General features: G+C 33.5%; 1 long non-coding RNA gene across 1 annotated transcript in view; it reads right to left on the bottom strand.

The window, feature by feature from the left end:
- Positions 1-588: 588 nt before the first annotated feature.
- Positions 589-17,700, bottom strand: part of LOC123621555 — a 95,141-nt gene continuing 78,029 nt past the window's right edge. The window contains exon 4 of the long non-coding RNA XR_006729179.1: positions 589-647. This is a non-coding gene — a long non-coding RNA (uncharacterized LOC123621555). The remainder of the gene's footprint in view (positions 648-17,700) is intronic.

Below are 17,700 nucleotides of genomic sequence, written 5' to 3'. Positions count from 1 at the left end.
ATGGAAATATAAAAATATTGCTGAAATCTTCTATACCAATAATTTTATTTACATTATTACTGTTACTGTTTTTTAGAACCTGGATTATGTAAAAGAATAATCATTTCATGCAATATGGTTTCTTTGTCTTGATAACTCTATGGACTAGAAATTTAAGAATGTGAAAATGGTATCCAAATTAAGATAGGGTAACAAGTTAGATATAGGTAGGTTAGGATATAGAATTATATATTAAGAGAGAAAAATAATTTGCAGATCATCATTTTTCTAGGTATTTTTAATCTATCTTAGTGTTAATCAGAATCATAAAAATATGAAATCACTAAGAAAGTCCAAAATGAATCCAAGTATACTTAGTTTCTTACTGGAAAAAAATGATTATAGTAAAATGCTATGCCAAGCCAAAAACAAATGTCTAGTCCACTAATGTAATTTTGATCATATATTTTATAGTTCAAATAGCTGGACATAAAAACATCACAGGAATTTGGAAAGTCATCCTCAAAGCTTACTAAGAAAGGTTTAGCAAGGATGTTTGGAAAGATAAATAATGATAAATGTAAAACATCATCTTACCCAAATTTCCACTGGCATTACAGCTTTCAATATAATGCAGACTATGAGTTTGAGTTTTCCAGTTTTAAGCTCTGAAAGGTGAAAAAGAAAGAAATTTTCCATCCCAAAGAAAAACAATGGAACATGTGTAGCATATCTATAACAATAAATTGCCAAAAAATGCATCAATTTTTGTAGAAGTTCATTGCCAATAATAACTGTATCTTTTACAAGAAAAGTGCAAACTTGCAAGAAAAGTATCAAGACCAAATTAATAATACTAAGTCGCTTAAATGGCAATATAGCACTCAAAATGCAAGCATCTTCCAATTTCTAATTGGTTCTATTGGCCAAGGTAACAGTTGAAGAAAACATGCATACACCTATTTAGAATTCTGTTAATCTCAAATGTGTCTAACTTACAGTGAATCAAATAATAAAATGTGCATAAACACATTGGCTTATATAGTTATTTTCTCTATATAACAAAGAACATGTGGATTTATAAATAATTCAACATCCATCACTATCATCCACTTAATTAAAGTATGACTCTCAGTAGAAAAAATGAATTAAATATTCTTCAATATCTGTGCTTAGAACACACAGTGCACGTGGCTAGCATCAGATGATGTTCTGGCTTCTCAAAGTTGACTCTACTTATTAGACACTAAAGGCAACTTAACTATTCTTTTGTGATTTAGCACTATTTTTTTTCCTTTCATCAATGACATAGAATTACATATGACATGGAATATGACTAGAGGTATATAAAAATTAATTTAAAAATATAAGAAACTAATACTGAGCATATAAATTGGTCTTATTAAAAATGGGAACTCTAACAATTACATTAATTCAAAAACTATTTTTTAGTTACATGATATATACCAAACACTTTTGAATGTTTTGGGGGGTACATCACTGAACAAAACACACAATCAATTTTACCTTTGTGATGTTTACATTATAGTTGGTGATGTTAAGCCAAAAAACCAGTAAACTCATAATAATTACTATAATGAATAAGTAAATAAGAATTGTATCCTTGCATAATAAATTCTATGTAAAAATTGAGTAAAATAAGGGTGATTGGGCATGGGCTGTGTTGAGCTTTCATGGAAGTTTCTTTATTAACTGTGGTGTGGAGGCTAGGACTCCTTGAGAAGGTGACATTTGAGAATGTACTCCAAGAAGGTGAGGGAGTTAGGCAATGAGGAGTTCCAGCAAAGTGCATTCTAGGTTGAGAGAACAGCTAAAAGAAATGCTCTGAGGCTCATGGCTGGAATACTTCAGGAACTCGAAAGAGAGCACTGTGGCTGGGACAGTGCAAGAAAGGGGAGGACAACAGCAGATGAAGATAAAAGTTTTAAGGATGCGAATGCCATACCAGGCTTTCAAGGCCAATGTAAGAAATTTGCCGTGAGTCAAAAGAGAACCTTAGAGATTTGGCCAAAGGAGTTACTTGGTCTGATTTATGTTTTAGAAGGACCACTTACTTCGTTTGGGGTTTAGACTGTAGGGAGAAAATGAAAAAAATCAAACATTGTTTTTAGGAGAATACTGCAGTAATTCTTATGACAAATGATGGTGAGTCAATAAGGGAGTTAAGAATTCATATGGGGAGAAGTGGTGTCGTGCTAGATAGACTCAGTAGAATATCCTGATGTACAATATGAAAAGTATGGGAAGGCAAGTCTGAGACATTGAAATGATGGAGATACGTTCAAATAGGATGGGAAAGGCAGTGAGTAGAATAAGATTGTGAAATAAAGAATCCAGTTTTGCTGTCATTGAGTTTGGTATGTCTACTTGATATGCAAATGGAATGTGAGGAAGGTAATGGGATATAAAGGTTGAACGTTCAGCATGGGTATAGGAAAAGAAATAATTTAAAAGATCGGCCATGGCATTTAAGCTGTTAAAGGTGGATAAGGACATCAAGCAGGTGAAGGAAAGTGAAAAGGTGGTAATATGTTGGAGAAATGAGTGGTGTGAAAGGATTGTTATTTGGAGTGATCAAGAAACTCACACAATAGTGGACGAACAGTAGGAAACATGAAATTGGAATTACAGAGAGGTGGATGCATGATGCACTGGCACCAGAAGTATATGTGTATGTAGCAGAGGAGAAACAATGTTTGGAATGTGAGAAGCAAAAGTTCTTCTGCCAATCAATAGACATGTAAAATCTTAAGTAAATGTTTGGTTTTATAGACACCTAATCAAAACTGAAATCCTCTCTTGTTAGGAATGTACATAGTAATGCAGCATCTATGTATAAAACACACTATACGTGTTTTAGTTTTTGATGAAACCTTGCAAAATAGAGCTTATCAGAGTTTTTGTGTTTGTAGGAAACAAATATTTAGTATTCCTACAAACACCAAGTACTTTTAAGGTTACATGTTTCATGGATATCAACTAGCGATAATAAGTAACATACTTAATCCATAATGCTGATTTTTTAAAATTCTCTTTATAGGAAATTGTATTTTAAAATGATTTATAAAAAAAGACAATCAAAGGATATGCAGTAAAAATGATAAAAATGTTTTGCAGATATATATATAATTATATATGTACGTATATTCTAATTTTGTAATGTTTGGGTTGTCTGCCTTTATATTTTTAAATTTCTTCTCTTTTAAACACATACTAACTTTTGTATCTAATTTATCTCTATATGTTTTATTGCTCTTCTTAAAGAGAGCCCCTGATTTGTATTATATAAACTCCAAATCCCACAAAATCTGCATCTGCCCCAGATTCACACATTTATTTAGTATGTTAAATGAAGTTCAACCATATTAATGTCTTGTTTTTTTTCTTTCCATATGAAAATGTAAATATTATTTCATATCCATGTTGAAGGAGATGGAAAACCACAGTCAAAGAAAAATAATGTGGAATTGCCATTGGAAACATGATTGTTTCACTTTTTATTTCTTGAGTTTCAAAAGTCATAAGAATAATTTAGCACATGGCTAACTTCCTGCACACAAATATCTTTAGGTAAAGAGCATTTCAGCTTTTCTTCAGGTGAAAGTACATAGCCTACAATAAACTATTTTTTCTTCATATTATATACAATATTTTATGGGTGCTGAAATGGTTCCCTTACTAAGCAAAGCATGACATTGTTCCATTGTTTTTCTCTCTTATTCTTTTATTCACAAATTCTCTCTAATTCACCTTGTACCTTCCCTCTCTCTAGATGGCCCTCGAGACATAGAGTTGCATGTTCCAGATGGTGTTTTTCTTTTTTCTCTGTGAAGATAAAAAGCTTCTTTTTGCAGGATGTTCAAATAACCATTCCAATTGTTTAAAAAAAATAAATTGATAATGTTAATAATTCAATATTTATAACTTAGAAATGGGACCATGTGGAAGAAGTGAATATGGAAAAAAAATAAAAGATTAAAATGATCTGCATACAACAGCGTGAAACTATGATGCTAAACTGAATTGGGAGAGAGGTCGGGAGAATGTTAAATGCAGCAATTAAGTTTTAAGATGTAATAGAAAAATAGCAATACATCTTATTAATACTTTAGGATTTTTTTACAAAAAATATAGTATAATAAACTTTTCTTTGTGCTTATTTTCCCTAAAATATTTGATTTGTGTGGACAAAAATGAAAGAGAGGGCAAGAAAAAGAAGAAAAGAAAAAAAGGAGAGCAAGAAGTGAACGAAAGCACACTTCATGTACTATTTGGGTTGGGTAATCTCAGTAAGTATATTTCTGTCCAACAAAGTGGAAGAAAATCTTAAGAGCAGAGTAAGAATACATCTAAGACAAGTTAAATTCTTTCCATTAGTCATAACATTCATAAGGTCTTTCAATACCACCACACACAGAAACTACTCTGAAAACAATGTTATTAAAATGTATTATAATACACTCAATTTCAAAACCATTGTGAAAAGGTTTGCAGGCACGAAGTAAGGTATAAGGCTACAGACACTTCATTAGCATTATTTTTAACTGAATTATAAAATATTGGTGATGATGAGTAAGAAGCTGGTAAAAGAAACAGCACTGACATATTTCTGCCCCATGTGGAGAAGACAGACTGCAGTGAACAGCATGAGAGGAAGATTTTTAATATATCGAATCTGTTCTACCCATGGCCCCTGTGTGGTCCCCCAAGACATACTATGCCAGAACAAACCAGAAGTAGTATCCAAGTTGTGATCACGATGATGGAATTTTTATACATTGAGATGAGTTGATATTTTACTTAGTTTGCATATTCAACAGTAAGTGTATCTCCTGAAGCCTGAAAAAAATGGCTTTGTTTCCCTTATTTAATGTTTTGCAACCATGAACTAGCCACCTTCCATGACCCCAATACATAATGGTAGGTTGGAAGATGTACATAATTTCTGATAGCTTTAAAAACTCTAAAACTTAAATGCATTTACAAGGTTCATATTTATACAGCTTCCAATTATCTGTATTAATGCCACTGAAATATTGAATTGATGAAATCCACAGAGAAACTATCAAATTTTATTTTAGCCAGTAGTTTTAACCACCTCCTATACTTCAACTTCACAAGAAACCACAAAAAAAATTTAATAATACTATTGAGCGGTAAAGAGTCCCACTTCCCTCCCCAACCTATTAATAAACAGTAGCAGGAACCAAAGGTGAACAACAGAGGTAAACCAACAACAAACAAATTACTGTTGATGAACCATGAAGAAAATAAAAGTTGAGTAATAAATTTTTTTCTGCAGATTGTGTCAAATATAGTGACTATTTAAATTTTGCCTAAGAAGGAGGTTGAGCCTTCAAGGAAAATAAGAAAAATTAACAATATATTTTAAAAATAAATGCCTTTGGATACTGTTCATTTATTTCAAGGATCTTTAATCCAGAATCAATGCACCTGCTGATAAACAATGCGAAATTCTATGGCCATATAACATGGCTGCCATCACGTAATGTGAGTTTATGCCTCAAAAAAGTTTGAGTAATTGATATATTCTAATCATGGTACTGCTCAAAATGCTTTGAGTTGTTGATTTTGGACATTGTTCCAAAGCTAATTAGGAGCAATGAAACAAAATATTGCATTATATCATATTCGAACATTGTCTTTGAAACAAGTGTAATTTTCACTTGCCTGACTTCAGATTACTTTTTTCCATGAAACATTAGGGCATAACAGAAAGAGCATGAACTTTAGAGACAGCCTGGGTTTTGAATTCCTTTTCTGCTTGATGAATGAGAGAATGCTATTTAAAATCTCTGAACCTTGGTTTCATCATTTGAGAAAAGTAAATAATATTTACATTAAAGTTCTGCTGTGAGGAACACATTAGACACTATTGTAATGGGAATGTACTTGGCATATAAAAAGCACAACATAAAAATTAGTTTTCCTTATTCTCTTCCAACAATTAAATCCCCATTTAAATAGAAAAGCACTCCATCACTAAGTGTATTAAGTGAACATGAGGAAGAAATTAAGAAAAATATTTGATGAAATATCCTGAGTAATGGAAATATTTTTGAAGTAAATTTACATAACAGCACTGTTAACTCCCATAAATTATCAAGTTTAAAGAGAGACATTCATTTTCTTGTATATATTTACGTAGTTTAGAGAGAGTCTGGTTTCAAGAACCATTATGCTAATGCCACAGTATTCTTTTTGTCATCTGTGCATTGGCAAGCAAACATGAGAATAAAGGAATCTATCTTCTCCCCTTTTGTCATAGAAGGATACAGGGATCCACTTAAACTTTCCTTCACTTAATTTAAGGCCCTATAAGTACAGAGAAGCTAGAGCTACCAGTGTATTAGAACATCAGCTGAGGACATTATGTATATTAATATTCACTGAAAGGTGTTAATATAATATCCTGTTTTGCTTATGACATCATTTGTAGAACTTGCTTATTCAATCTTAGGTACATGTACCTTACAATAAGCTAATGCACAATCACAATGTAGGCAAAAAAAGATGCAGACGTATCAAACTTTTAGAAAGTTCCTGAATTTAAATTTGACAATAGCATTGTGTTGAATTTGGAAGATAAAGGAAAAAGAAAGTTTGTACTTAAGCAAAATTGTTCTCAGATATAGTTCAGTGTCATTGGGAAATTTGAGTCTGAATCATACAGAAAAGAAAGAAACAGAGATAAGGTAGCAGACAAAATATAATTAGGTCCAGCTTGGAAAATCTTTCCCATACAACTCCTCTGTTGTTTTTCATGTCTACATTTTCAGTTGTAATTTTTAAGATTTTCTTTGAGAGATCTTTCTCTCTATTTTTCTTAAATCAATTTATTTTGGTTAAAAAATGTAGAGGAAAGAGCAAGTGAAGTGAAAAATAAGAAGCACCCTCCACGCTCTCTGTAGCATATTTTGTTCTGGGATTTCACTTTTCTTAGAAGTGCCCCCTTTAGTCAAGGCTTTATTTGTTCTTCTTAGCTAACTTTAAGTAATTTTCTGCTTTTCATGAAGAAAAATCTGAAAATGTAAGCATTTCTTCACATTGACTGAAACATGTGCCTGCTGACTCAGGTTCCTCTTCTACCATTTAAATTTCCTAATACAAGTAAGACAATCAAGGTAAAAAATTAGCGTGTTTGAAGCACAGGTTTACAGTACAGGACTGTACATCATTATTGTCAACTAATAAAATTAAGGGTCTATTGAAAATCTATTATTTTCAGAAAATACAATCTGGTAACAAACTCCAAAACCATTTTCCTATGATGTGAATCAGGATTTCCAAACTCTTGACATAATTGAGAGCTAAAATTGTATATTACACAAATAGGAAATAAAATGTATTTTATGATGTTTGACTCTGTATATTCTTTTTCTAATGGGTGATGTTACACACCAGATTTAGCTTTTATCTTAAAACTGAACTCCAGCTCAGTGTTAAAGTAAGATGAAAATAATACTTGATCTCATTGTTTCACCACCTAGGATTTGAAACAAGTTAATAAGCAGGTAATCATCACAGCGAAATGTCACAAATTTTAACTAAGACAAGGTGGCCGTGGTAGCGACAGCATGATTTTGAATTTTCCTGAATATTTTTCTCCAAAAATGTAAACGGAGCCACTAGAACAGCAAAACAATACAGTACGTAATCCAGAGCCAATATGTACCACAAAACTACATTACCAGATTTCCACATGAACTCTAAACTGTGAAGTGTACATGTTAGAAGGGAGGGAGGGATTGTGTCAAACCATTACCAATAGCAAAACCACATAATTTTGTCAACTATGCCAGAGTAAGCAGATAGCAAACAAGTAGATTCACAACCTGGAGAACTAAGAAAACAAACAGTAAAAGCAAGTACCCCAAATAGAAGAGATTTTAACTCAGCCTGAAAGCATGGCTGGATATTCTGGTAATAGCAGGTAAAAGTGGGAAAGGATTTCACTAAGCAAGTTTTACTTTGAGACAATTGTAAATTCACCTGCAGTTGTAAAATATAATACAGAAAAAGCCTTTGTACCCTTTCCACTTTTCCCAATAGTGACATCTTACAACTATAGTACAATATCACAACCAAGATGCAGACATTGATACAGTCAAGATAAAGAACAATTCCATTACCACAAGGATCCCTGGTGTGGTCCTTTCTAGTGACACCCACTTCCACCCCACCCTGACTCTTCTTAACTCCTAGTGACCCATACTCTGTTCTCCCTTCTTTAATTCTGAAATTTAATGATGTTATGTAAATGGAATCATACAGAATATAATCTTTGCCATTATCTCTTTATCATTCAGCATAATTAATTACAGATTCTTCAGGTTGTTTGTATATCAATAGTTAGTTCAGTACTTCTCATTGTATACAATGATATTCTACAATTGTGTGAATATAGTACTGGTGTTGTTGCATCCTTCACCCACTGAGGGACATCTAGGATGTTTCCAGTTTTAGGCATTAGAAATAAAGCTTTATGCCAGAAAATAGCAAAGATAAATAGTTAAAATATTTAAGGAAGGAAAGGATAAGCCAAGAAACGCATATCCTACAAAATGTATTTTAATTGTAAAAACCAGACAAAATACATTATAAATATTCAAGAGCACAGAAAATACCGTTCTCCTGAGAGCTCCCTGGGGAATACACCAGAAAACAAATCTCAGACTTCCAAAGTGGCTAGTGAGACCTCTGCATAAAGGATATTGGTGATTATCTCTGAGAGAGAGTAAAGTGTGTAAATATCACATTTTCTGACATTGTAGATGCAGTAGAACTATCAAAATAATGGAAGGAGATAAAGGAGAAAATATAGAAATTAAATAGTACTGAATGTTTCAGTGGCACTAACTGGGGGAAAAGGGCCACTACTTTATTTTTTTTTTATTTTTTTTTATTTTTTTGAGACAGAGTCTCACTCTGTTGCCCTGGCTAGATGCCATGGCGTCATTCTAGCTCACGGCAACCTCCAACTCCTGGGCTCAAGCAATCCTCCTGCCTCAGCCTCCCGAGTAGCTGGGACTACAGGCATGCGCCACCATGCCCGGCTAATTTTTTCTATATATTTTTAAGTTGTCCAGCTAACTTCTTTCTATTTTTTTTTTTTTTTTTTTAGTAGAGACAGGGTCTCGCTCTTGCTCAGGCTGGTCTCAAACTCCTGAGCTCAAGCAATCCTCCCACCTCGGCCTCCCAGAGTGCTAGGATTACAGGTGTGAGCCACTGTGCCTGGCAAGGCCACTTCTTTAAATTAGAATTGGGTGATAGGGAGGGAAATGTATGCAAAATTTATTATTAGTTAGTTTTAATATATTTTATAGAAAGTGGAACTAATAGATTACCCTTCAACCAAAAAAAAAAAAAAAAAGGAAAAAGGGAAATACATAACGGTGTTATTGACCTTCAGTGAAAGGAAGAACAATTAAAAAAAATAAACAGAAAAGAACATTATAGACATGTCAGGAACTGTCAGCTGGATGAAAACTCATATAACTGGAGTCTCATCATGAGAAGAAAGAAAGAGGCAGACTCAATATTAATCTGATAATAGCTGAGAATTCTCCAAAACTCATGGGCTACTAGAAACTGTCTATAGCTTAATCTACATGGGTATAATATGTGGAGTTATGGTTAAGGTCAGTGTTCCTTTATGTTTTTACTGTATAAATTTTATTCCTTGATTAAAAAATTAAAAATTAACAAAAATGCATGAAAGGAGTTCTGAAAAGCAACTGTCTTAGTTGGGCTTCTCTCAAAGCAGATCCTGAGATTGGGATTCTAGTGCAAGCGGTTTATGTGGGAGATAAAAGTAGGGAAGTTGGAAGCCAGACAAAGAAGAAGAGAAAATCAGTAAGTCATGCTTTTAAAGCCCTTCACTACTATATGCAAATGGAGATAAATTCCACCAGGAAAACCCTGAGAGTCAGTAAAAAAGTACCTCAGAGTGAGTCTACCAAATTCCTGTCAATCCTTGGGAGAAAATGTGAGGCAGGGCTTTAATTTCCTAGCATCTCTGCCCTGTCAAATGGGCAGCAAAAATAACTCAGGTAACCAGAGAAAGTCCCAAGAAATTCAGGAGATGGGATTCAGATATTGGGGAACCCTACACTGAAGTTATCGGCCATTTGGGGTGGGCATCAATGACATCTGATACATTGACCAATCAGAATGTCTAGTTTACATCCTGATTCAAGCAGGGAAATTTCAGGATTGCCTGGACGTTTGAGGTCATTAAGGAATTAGTATTAGTTTTAAGAGATATACATTATTCAGTAACATAAAAAGAAGTGTGTTTAAGATATACATAGTGAAATATTTGAAAATGAAATATTACATGTGTGGTTTTATTTCAAAATACATGAGAAAGAGGGGAGAAAGTTGGTAGACTTGATTAAACACTTTGCTGTGAATTGATAATTGCTTAAGTTGGTGATGGATCCATAAGGTTTTATGATAAAATTCTCCCTAATTTTGTATATATTTGAAATTTTCCACAATAAGTTTTCATATTTTTATTTTTATTTTTATTTATTTATTTATTTTTTGAGACAGAGTCTCACTTTGTTGCCCGGGCTAGAGTGAGTGCTGTGGCGTCAGCCTAGCTCACAGCAACCTCAAACTCCTGGGCTTAAGCGATCCTACTGCCTCAGCCTCCCGAGTAGCTGGGACTACAGGCATGCACCACCATGCCCGGCTAATTTTTTCTATATATATTTTAGTTGGCCAGATAATTTCTTTCTATTTTTAGTAGAGACGGGGTCTCGCTCAGGCTGGTCTCGAACTCCTGACCTCGAGCGATCCACCCGCCTCGGCCTCCCAGAGGGCTAGGATTACAGGCGTGAGCCACCGCGCCCGGCCAGTTTTCATATTTTTAATAAGAGAAAGGTAGACAGATACAGGTGATGTACTAATACCTAATAATTTAGGGCAGCAAAATTTATCTAGTTACAATGTGGAAAATTTCGTAACAGTTAACTCTTACTTTAGTGACTAAATTTAATTAAATTCCATATAAACATTATTTATAATTAGGGCAATAAATTTGAAGAAAATTTAACTTTGAATATGAATATTAATATTAAATCAAATTACAATGGAAATTAATTGCTTCATAGCCTTTTTACTTTGAATGTGTCTGAATGAATATTCAGAATGATAAATATAAATCATACATAGAAATCACAAAAATTTCTGTGAATAGTATGGGTGTCCCCTCAAAATTCTCATATTTTTTAGATAACCTGCATTGCTGTCTTCTTGCAGATTCTTTTTTCTAAGAGCTTATTCTTAAGTTATTTATCTATGTGCCATGCAATGTGAACAAACCAGAACCTAGCACGGAATGTATTAATATGATCATCTGACTGTGAAACAATGAGAAAGTTTTAGTTCTCGGTTGCCGAATAATTTCATACAGCACAATTTAGTCATTTGGGAAATTGCCCAAAGTATTTTTCATATTTTTGCCAGAAAAACACAGCTAGAGTGAGTCATATATTAGTTCTTGCTAATTTATATGGTTCTGTGATTACTAATTACAAAGAAGATGTGTTTTTCTAAGTTAGAGACCTCTGACATGAATTAAGTTCCTAAAATCCATGCATAAATTAAAATTTACATAAAATTAAATGAAAATCAACCATAAAATTGCTTAAATCCAAATATTTTAAGAATTATATCTGCATTGTATTTGAAACTTTTGCTAAATGAGTAGATTATGGCTGTTCTTGCTATGGGGCCAGGAAAATGGTTAGCCATGTGAGATGATGAATATGTTAAATTGTTCTGCTGCAGTATCCATTTGACTATACATACGTATCTTATAACATCATGTTATATGCCTTAAATATATACAATAAAATTTATTTTTAAAAAGGAATTATGTCTTAGTAAGCTCAGTAAAACCAGATTGTCATTTATCAATGTATAGGTGTTTGTTCAATTTTCTTATGTTATACATTCTTGAAAAGTGAAATGTGAGGCAAAGGGACATTGGAGACAATGAATAGGGACAAGAAACTTGCCATGTTCATTGCTATATTTTCTGATAAAACATGCAGTCTTCATAACACTAGTATCTCATAAAAGTAAAAATAAAATATTCTATGCTGGAATAAAATAATTTTAAGAAAACATTTTATCTCTCTCTACATTTTTTTAAATAAAGGTGGATCTCTTTCAGAACAGTTCACTGCCTAAAAATATCTGGCATTTTATAAAAATAAACAGATTGGCTTATTTAACTTGTAGAAATGAAATCAATACTCCTTGTTTTTAACTTCATGATTTTGAAAGTCAGACGTCTCAGAATTTTTATCACACTAAGGAGCAAATAAATTTTCAAGTATGCTTGCTTTCTTGACAACATTAGTATATAAATAGATAACCTGAATAACAGAGAAAAAAGATTTTGTTCAAAGATACTGATCCTGTCAATATATTTAAAACCTTTTATGAGCCAGTCTGTAAGATTCTTAGAATTAATATGCAAAAACTGGATAGTATGTATTTAAGAAAAAACCTAAACTGTATGCATAAACTATTATACAAAATACTAAAAGAATTTTGCTATCAAACACAAAAGAGGACTCATGTTTTCCAAATATTGAAAATTCATTTAAAGAAGAAAATTTTAAGCAATTGCTTTGTTTTCAGTATTATGGAGAACAGATTTGTCTTCCTTTTTTCCTGGCATGATTAAAATAAATTCATATTTTTATCCCCAGTATCATCTGGACATTGTCACAATATTGAATGCTACAAAATAATATAAATTTGATATAAATATGAAAGCCGATTTAAATATCAGTTTAAAACACAAAAAAATTATCTGGAATTATGGCCACTACCACCATTAAGAAAATACTAAACACCAATTTGAAATTCTAAAGGGGGCATCTGTTGAATCCTTTGGCATCTTCCTATATCATTTGATTCAGCAAAAATCAGGGCAAAATGTCTGGGATGACCCAGGTAGGCAGGAGAAGGGATTTGTAGGATCCAAGGTAATTTGGACAGTTCTTCAGGCAGCAAACAGTTATCATCAAACCAAATGAACAAATAACATAGTATTTTACTCATCAAGAAAAGCAGCTCTAGGCTGGGCGCGGTGGCTCACGCCTGTAATCCTAGCACTCTGGGAGGCCGAGGCGGGTGGATCGTTTGAGCTCAGGAGTTCGAGACCAGCCTGAGCAAGAGCGAGACACCGTCTCTACTAAAAATAGAAAGAAATTATCTGGCCAACTAAAATATATATAGAAAAAATTAGCAAGGTAAAGAAGCTGGGTAGATGGGTTCTGCATGAATTAAATGAGCGTCAGAAGAGAAAATGTCTTGAACTTGCCTTTCTTTGCTGTTATGACATAAAGGCGACCCATTTGTACACCATGTTGTTATGTGTGCTGAAAAATGGATTCTTTTTGACAATCACAAGCACTCAGCACAATGGTTGGATAAAGATGAAGTGCTGAAACACAGTTCAAAACCGAATATTGATGAAAAAAAAAAAAACTAATGGTGTCTGTTTGATGGTCCAGCGCTAGTATTATCCACTACAGCTTCATGAAACCTGATGAGTTGATTACAGTGGATGTCTATTGCAACCACTTGGATGAAATGATGAGGATGCTTGCAATTAAGCAGCCAAGACTGGTCAACAGAGACAGGCCAATCCTCTTGCAAGATAAAGCTTGACCACATGTCGCACAAACAATCCTGCTCAAACTACAGAAGCTGGACTTGGAAACTCTCTGTCATCCACTGTATTCACCAGACCTTGCACCAACTGACTACCACTTCTTCCAGGCTTTGGACCACTTCTTGCAAGGAAAAATATTCAATTCTAAACAAGCTGTGGGAAACACCTTTTGCAATTTCTTTCCCTCTTTCTCTCCAGGCTTCCTTGCTGCTGGCACAAACAAGCTACCATTAAGATGGCAAAACTGTGTCAATAGTTTAGGCACACACTTCGATGAATTGTACTGCCTCTTGTTTGAGATATATAATAATAACACTTTTCATTCAAAATTGGACATTTCATATTTAGTGACCTTTTTTGTTGTTGCTTCTTATTTAGTAGTTAGTTCACAACACAGGCAGGGAAGAGAAGAGCTATTTATTGATCACATTGAAAACCCCAGGGCTGTCATGTTATGCTAATCCAAGGATTACCACTCATACTGTCTTTTATGATAAATGTGCTCCCTGCAGCACAAGTATGCAAAATCACAACAAATATGTCAAAAATGAAAAATTACCTGTCTTTTAGTACAAATGAGTATATTGAATTGCTCTTTAAATATTTAAAAATGATTTCATAAATCCATAATTAATTCTGGACATTTATGTCAATTCATTTTGTTCATGGTTTTGTCTTAAGACAAATTAAGTTAAACTGAAATAAACAATTGAAAGTGCTAAAACACACATGCACATTATCTCTTCAAACCACAATTATTCACTTTAAAGCAGCAGGTATTTAAGACACTGGAATATGATAAATCAGGTCTACTGTTCTATTCCCTGAGTTTTATGGGATCTTGAGTTGCTGGCATTTGTGAAAGGAAAGGTAAGAGTTATTCCTGAAACTTAGCTTGAATTTGCTTGACACCACAAACACCATCCTCCTTGACAAAGGCAAGTTCACTTCACAGATGGCCTTTTCTTAATCTCTCTCCTTCCAGTTGTATTTAACTGGCTTTGTTTGTCTTCAAAACTGTCTTTGACACCTGTTTTAGTTCAGTCTAATCTTTATAAAAATATCAGGAATAGTGAAGCCAGAAAGCATACAGTATGATTTTTTTCCTAGGTTCTATAAACTATAGATAAGACTCATCACAGGGAAAACACACACAAACACACACACACACACACACACACACACACACACACACACACACAGGGAGTGTACACCGACTCTGTCCTCAAGAAATCCATTGTTTTGTTGGAATGTCTGAACACACAAGCACACCATAGTTAAAAAGCCATATTTGACAGAGGAAGTAGAGAAAGAATCGAGAATTAAATCACTCAAAGGGAATCTTGTCTACTTCTGCTTTGCTAATTGTGCATGTCAATTTTGTAGATCCATACGACCAAAGTAAATATAACTGGCCTATACATCCAAATGAAGGTTTACAAAATAATTGATTAATAAAGTCATTTAATGACCAATAAGTGAAAATTAGATTAAGAATCTATATATGCACACATATGTGTATATATAGTCACTTCTGTGAACACAATCAGCCAAACAATTTTTACCAGACTATTCTTCATATTCCTATTTCATGGATACCAATTAATTAACTAATTTAAAAAAGAAAATAAAATGAAACAAACACATAAAAATCTGAAAAGTTTCCATAGAGGGGAAAAAGGGAAACCTTCATAATCCTTTTTGTTTGTTATAATATATAAAGGATTGTAATTAGGAGTGTAACTTCTTGTCACTTAATGATTCACCAGAAATGCACTATTCAAATACTTATTACCACACTAGGATTTAACGTTGCTCTCAAATCCCAAAAACTTTGGAAAAGAATCTCTCAGAAATTGTCAGACTCAATACTCCCTGCCCCATTGCATTCATACACACAAACCTGCCATCTAAGAGATCTCTCATTATATAATCACCTTTAAGAGAATAGGGAAAGAACAGTGGAATGCATATCTTTGAGGTGAGAAGAGCAGTGTAGTTTGAAAAATCGTTCCAAAGTGAGCTTCTAATTCACTTGGGGGTGGTATGTGGATGGTGAGGTAGGATTGTCTAATAATCCCATAATAAGAAACTGTTATTTTGTTAATACAATATAGTTTAGTAATAGTTGGAATGTGCATATAATCTCAAAGCTTCTGATTTTTCTTTATGAAATTTTACAGATTTTATAATGATTATCTTTTCTTGAGAAAAATATAAATTGATAAATTATTTTTGAAAGAAAATGTCAAAATATTGAAATCTACTGTTCTCTCTTTGTTATGCCTGAAATCAAATTCTAAAATATAGTGGGCCAAAAGTGAAAAAATTCTCAACTCATTAGAGATTCATAACTTTTACTGCTTCCGGGAAAAATTCAAGACAAAGTAAGGACCTGTGTATCCTTATATCCTGGAAATGGTTTATCTCTTTTTTCCCATTAAAACACCTCTAGTAATGGTGACATTAAATTCCCATGGAAAATGCCTTCATTTTTTAGATGAAACCCTTTTAGGCATTCAAAAGGCTGGAGAGAGAACTCTTTTTAAAAAATGTTTCTATGCTTTAATTAATTGTCTCAATAATTCAGCTCAATTTTCTGATAGTAACATAGATATTTTCAGTTAGCTATCTTCTTTATTTCTTCTGCCTATTGGCATATATATCTATATATATTCATATATAAAGATATATATTTTTTCTAAATATGGTCACTTTATTTTTAGTTTATACATTGAGTGTTTAAGCCACACACTTACTCATACTCTCTTATGTTTCAGAAATTCAATTATAAAAGTATAAACATCCTGGTCTATTGCATTTGAGATCCTTCTAGGTAAACTAAACTGTACATTTCACAATTAATATAAAAGGCGACTCAGTCATTAACAAAAAAAATACTACATTTGAGGTAGAAATGATTATATATACCAAATCTGCAATCTTTTTGTGAGAAAACTTCTATAAATAAGAAAAGTTTACTGCACTAGACCTTCGTAGGCCTGGAGCTATAATTCAGTCTTTTATCTCTAAATAGAATCTCTCTATCATTAATTTAGACAAAACCATTAAACTTTAGCCAAAATGGTGATTTCTCCTTCTAACCAGGTAGATAATTGTGGGTTGTGGGTTTGTTTGTCTTCCCATATGAAAAAAATTTTTTTATTCTTTTTTTTCATTTCAGCTTATTATGGGGGTACAAAAGTTCAGGTTATATATATTGTCCATGCCCCTCCATCCCCCCGAGTCAGAGCTTCAAGTGTGTCCATTCCCCAGACAGTACGAATCGCACTCATCATGTAGGTATACACACATCCCCTCCCCCCAGCCCCCACCTCTGTCCGATACCCAATTGGTGTTATTCCCAAATGTGCATTTAGGTGATGATCAGGGAAACCAATTTGCTGGTGAGTACATGTGGTGCTTATTTTTCCATTCTTGGGATACTTCACTTAATAGAATGGGTTCCAACTCTCTCCAGGAGAACAAAAGAGACTCTATATCACCTTTACTTCTTATAGCTGAGTAATACTCCATGGTATACATATACCACATTTTACTAATCCACTCATGAATTGATGGGCATTTGGGTTGTTTCCACATCTTTGCAATTGTGAATTGTGCTGCTATAAACATTCGAGTGCAGGTATCTTTGTCATAGAATGTCTTTTGTTCTTTTGGGTAGATGCCCAATAATGGGATTGCTGGATCGAATGGTAGGTCTACTTGAATCTGTTTAAGGCATCTCCATATTGCTTTCTACAGGGGTTGCACTAGTTTGCAGTCCCACCAGCAGTGTATGAGTGTTCTTGTCTCTCCGCATCCACGCAAACATGTATTGTTTTGGGACTTTTTGATAAAGGCCATTCTCACTGGAGTTAAGTGATATCTCATTGTGGTTTTGATTTGCATTTCTCTGATGATTAGAGATGTTGAGCATTTTTTCATATGTTTGTTAGCCATTCTTATATCTTCGT

The sequence above is a fragment of the Lemur catta genome, chromosome 16 (genome assembly GCF_020740605.2).
Source record: "Lemur catta isolate mLemCat1 chromosome 16, mLemCat1.pri, whole genome shotgun sequence".
NCBI lineage: Eukaryota > Metazoa > Chordata > Mammalia > Primates > Lemuridae > Lemur > Lemur catta.
This window is presented reverse-complemented; position numbering and strand designations above follow the sequence as displayed.